This window comes from Microtus ochrogaster, linkage group LG8 (assembly GCF_000317375.1).
Source record: "Microtus ochrogaster isolate Prairie Vole_2 linkage group LG8, MicOch1.0, whole genome shotgun sequence".
NCBI classification, from domain to species: domain Eukaryota; kingdom Metazoa; phylum Chordata; class Mammalia; order Rodentia; family Cricetidae; genus Microtus; species Microtus ochrogaster.
Genome location: NC_022033.1, coordinates 11,274,963 through 11,280,333, shown reverse-complemented (window position 1 = coordinate 11,280,333; position 5,371 = coordinate 11,274,963).

Below are 5,371 nucleotides of genomic sequence, written 5' to 3'. Positions count from 1 at the left end.
GATGATGGGACAGGAGGGAAGGGTGATGGACAGGAGGGAAGGGTGATGATGGGACAGGAGGGATGGGCTGCATGCTCGTGAACCCTGCCTTTCAGAGACACACTGCACGTTGAGGAAGGAGACAGAGAGCATGGGTGTGGCTGCAGCTCAGCGTGTATACACACTGTCCTGATGGCCTGGAGGGGCCGAGAGGGCAGAAATAGCTAGATTCAGTGTTTAAGAAGTGCCTAAAGGGTTGGAGAGATGGCTCACAGGTTAAAAACCCGGACTGCTCTTGCAGAGGACTCAAGTTCCTTTCCCAGGACCTACATAGGGTGACTCGCAACTACCTGGAACTCCAGCTTCAGAGCATCTGATGCCCTTTTCTGGCTTCTGAAGGTACTTGCACGCACATGGTGCATAGACATACACACAGGCACACACACATATACACAAAAATAGTTATAGCTGTTGTTGTATTTCAAGACAGGGTTTCTCCACGCATCTCTGGTTGTCCTGGTCATTTTGCAGACTAGGATGGCCTCCACCTTAGAGATCCTCCTGAGTGCAGCCTGACATAAAAAAAAAAGTCTGAGTCCAGACATCCAGCGAACAGGGCAGAGTGCAAGGGATGATCGGGGCACACACTCACAAGTCTCAGCCACGTGACTGAGCACGTGACAGGAGAGGCAAGCCCGAGCACAGGAATGGCTGACCGCCTCTGTCCTTCCTTCCCCAATAAAGCCAGCTGGCTGGAGATGAGAGAGAGGCAGTTTTTAAGGCGTTAGCCTGCTGCCTTCTCCGAGAGCTGGCTCGGTGAGTGAGGCACAGCTCAAAGACTTGATTCCTGCCTCTGCTTGGCCATCGGCCTCTGAGGTGACAGGCAGTGAGGGCCCTGGTTACAATCACACGCTGGAAAGACCGCCATGGGGGACATGAGAGGAATGAAGACAAATTGCAGTGTGGTGGCTCGCCCTGCAACCATAGCGCTTAGGAGGTTGAGGCAGGAGGATGGTTGTGAGTTTGAGGCTAACCTGAGGTACATGGTGAGTGCCAGGCCAGCCTGGGCTATAGAATGAGACCTTGTCTCAAACAAACAAATAGAGGACAAATTCAGAAGGAGCCTACATCGCTTCTGCAGGAAATACCGTGATGGAAATAGTCATGGGAACGAGAAGAGAAAAATAAGCAGCTGGAGGTAAGAGAGCATTAGCTAGACCCGCAGAATTGGTAAGGGCAGGAACGGGGCAGATGGCAAGAGATGCACAGCTTGGGTCCTCAAGGAAGCCCGAGATGACTGAAAAGATGGACTACGCAGAGACACGCTCAGTGCACATAACCGCAGCTCCACCCCCACACACAGAAAAAAAAATTAGATTAACTCTCTGGGAACAAACTTAGCAAGGGATGTAACAGACTTGACCTGACTGCTGAGGGACACTGGGAGAGATGGAAGGGTTTACCATGGTCATGGACAGGAAGGCTCATCGCTACACAATGTCTATCACCCCCTGGTGATTCATTGCTAACGGAATAGAAGTACCAGGAGCCTTTCCACTCCAATTTTAAAAGTAATAATAAAAAATTGCATGAGCAAAAATATCCAGAAAATTCTTTAAAATGAGAACAAGGGTCCCAATGAACTCCATGGGCCACTAGGGCTCCACCAGGAACTGTAAAGTTGATAATTTAAACTCTTTTACACTGGTATATCAATAGACTAATGGGGGGAAACAGCCTAAGAATAAACCCAAGTCTATTCAGAAATTTCTATACAGTAAAAATCAGTGTGGCAGATTGTATTTTTAAGATGTATTTGATTTTTAATACATACACACATCTATATATGTGGCAGGGGCACAGGTGTGTACAGGTGAGCACAATGGGACAGTTAACACCAAAAACCACTGACAAAAAGATGTGTTACTCTGTAAGTGGCGTTGGGGCAGCTGAGATATTCTCCAAAATGATTAACGCAAGACGCATGCTTCACACTTCTGTCGGAAACACATGTTTTCAGAGTCCCACACAGAAACACAGGAACAAAGCAGAAATAACCCAGCAAGGCAATTTCTTTTTCACAAAAAGGGTACTACTTCATGACCCAAACCAGGCTCGCTGGCAGGCTGGGTCAGGAGGGCCACGCGGTTTTTATTCTAACATGGTGGTGACTGTGTCTTTTCCCCATTGGCTGGGGTCCAACCTACAGTCCTTCACGGCTAGGGTAATAGAATCTGAACAGAGGAAAAGCGGCGAAGCAGAGGGAGGGTGGGCTGATCTGGGAGCACAGCAGGGCCTCTGCGGAAGCAAGTTTCACCAGGAGAGGAAACTGGAAGACTGATAAAGAGTCAGGCAGCGGTGGTACACACCTTTAATTCTAGCAGGAGGCAGAAACAGGCAGATCTCTGAGTTCAACACAGAGAAACTCTTTCTGGGAAAGGGGGGGAACTGGCATAAAAGTTTCCAAAATGATGAGATTTAGGGACTATTGGCCCTTGGGGTCAGGGACTAGCTAGATAGAAACTAGGGCAGCTGGGGCTGGTGGCCATACCTATAATCACAGCCTTCATGAAGCTGAGGTAGGTGTATTGTTACTTATCTCGAGGCCAGTCAAATTAAATTAAATTAAATGGATTGGATTAGATTATATTAGACTAGATTAATGTCAGAATAAAAAGAGAAGTGCTAGGAATTGTGGTAAACACCTTTAATCCCACACTCGGGAGGCAGAGGCAGGCAGATCTCTGTGTGTTTGGGACCAGCCTGGTCTACATAGAGAGTTCCAGGACAGTCTTGTAAGACTTTGTCTCAAAGACACAAAGCAATAAATAATAGCAGATAATAACAGAAACCTTCCTAGAGCCATGTACAGTGGCATGAGCCTGTCACTGCAGACTCAGGAGGTGGGACAGGGATTCAGGAGTTCAAGGTCAACTTCAGCTGCACAGCAGGCTTGAGGCTGTGCAGGGCTACGTTAAGGACCTACTTCACAGAAATCAAAACAGCACAACAACCACCCTGGTAAAAGGGAAGCCTCCTCCATGACCTTGAAAAGGGGCCCCACAAACTCCGTCACTAGTCTTGATCCAAGCAGTCGCTCCACCGTCCAGCTGAGGAAGCAGAGACTCAGAACGGCTCACGAGCTCCACGTGACCTAAGCGCCTGTCCTCCTGGGCCAGCACCTGGATGACCCTGACCTCTGCACAGTCTGTTTAACTGACATTTAAATAGACGTCACCCTGGTGGCGGGAGAGCACTCGGGCTTGGGGGAGCACCAGAAACCAACAGGGGCTCACTGGAAGGAAAAGTCAACCAGAAGACTTAAAAGACAAAGGAACTGCCGCTCCGGGCAGGGAGAAACAGAGCAAGATACCCCCACCCCAACTCCCACCCTGCTCCCCAAACACTTCCAGCTCAGCTGTTTTCTTTGCTGTCATTGGCTCCCCTGGAGGACCAAGTCTCCCGAGAGAGTCAGGTTGACTGATCTTGGGTTGTATGACACACCTACCCATCAACCCTGATGGACGGCCAAACAAGGAAGAGGTTCAGGAGGGTGTGTGCCCATTTCACAGATGGGAAACACGGAGGCCAGAGAAGCACAGGCCTTGGCAAGGTGGCCACAGAACTGAGATGTGGGGTCTGGTGTGCACGGAGGCCTGGTCGCCCCTCACAGACAAGGGCTGGTGGAATAAGACACCTCACCCTCCCTGCAGGATCAAGTCAGTGGCTGGGTCTGCCCAGAAGAGGCCGCCAGGCGGGGCACAGAAAACCCGCCACAGAGTGGCCTCATCCCAGCTGGGGCCTCAGCGGTGAACTGATTCCCTTAAAGCTCTCAGCCCAGTCCTACGGTTTTATAGAGACTGTGGCCAGGGGCGATGCCTGTTTTCCCAAGTGCATGTTTCCAACACGTACACACAGTGTTAAGCAAACTAAATATGCCCAGACCTGGAGGCGGCCCAGGCATTGCTAGTTCATGAGCCCTGGAATGTTCCTCTGTGCACAGAAAAATGAAGGCCCTATTTATACAGCTTTGCTGAGGGAGGAGGGCGGGCAGGCTTGGGTAACAGAGTCCCCAAGTTCAGTCCTGCCACCAGAGTCCCTGCAGAAACTAGCGCAGGAACTGGTTGGAGCCCAAGGACCTGGGTTCACATCTCAGCACAGGCACTAACTGTGTAGCCTCGGATAAGAGGCCTGACCTCTCTGGGCCCAGAGAAAGTGAGGTGGGGACAGTTAGACCACAGCCTGGTCTAGAGGGAGTTTCCAGAAGGCTCTCCTGCAGTGCCTGTGGTCATGAACCCCCACCTAGGGCCACAGAGTCTGGCCAGGCTTTCTCCCCCGGGGCCAGCTTCACTAGGGTGTGAGGGGAGACAAGCCTCTGTTGGTCCACCTCCTTCCTCTTCAGGGTTCCCAGATGGTGTCTGCCTGATCCCACCTTGGTGACAGAGAAACTGAGTCCCTGTGAGGAAGATGAAGGTGAGGAGCGCCCAGGGAGCCAGCCTCAGGGCACCTTGGCGCTTCACTGGGGGGGGGGGGGAACAGTCATGCTCCAGGCAGCCTTAGCCCAGGGAACTGATTACACAGCCACTTCTCCCTGTCCCGTGCTCCCATTGCTGCCGATGGCTTCTGTACGCCTCTCCACTCACGCCTCTTGGTCTGTCAAGGCCAAACACTCCCGCCTCACTGGCCAGCAGAATGGCAACTTGCCAGTTCATGCGGGGAGAGCTCATGGGTTGTCTCAGCTTCAGGAAGAGCGAGGTCCAGGGCTCTGAGGACATCGTCCTCCGAATTCATCTCCACTGCTTCCTGCAGACGGCCTCTGCCACTGTTTTTCCCATGCCTGTGACCTAGTTCTCATTGAGTTCATGTCCACGTGTGCGGCCACTGAGGCAAACCTTGAAATGATTTGGGCAGGTAGAATGGAAGGCGAGGGCTTGTGGCTTCTCCCAGGCTCAGCCTCCATCCGGTGACTTTCTTTTGTCCATGGGAGAAGCACAGTGGCTATCAGATGAGGACTCTCTTCAGGGCCCTGGAACCAGGAATAGAGCTGTAAGATTGAAGCCAGATACAGGGTCCTGGAAGTTATCACCAGCTATGAAGTCCCTGTGATGTCAGACCCCTTGTCTATGTGGCATGTACAAGGGGACATTGTCTGGTCCCAAGAGATGGCTGTCCAGGTGAGTGGTGAGGAGATGTGGACTCACTGAGGACAGCCTTGGGTGATGGAGATCATGGAGCCGAAGACACACAGCACTGGTGGTCAGGCCTTCCCCAGGGGCTGTCACTCATTACTCCCTGACTGGTGCCATCAAGAGGATGGGATGCTGAGGGAGGTCAGGCAGGACCAAGATGGAGAAACTGGCTGAATGCTCTCTGTCAGGACAACCCCACCCCC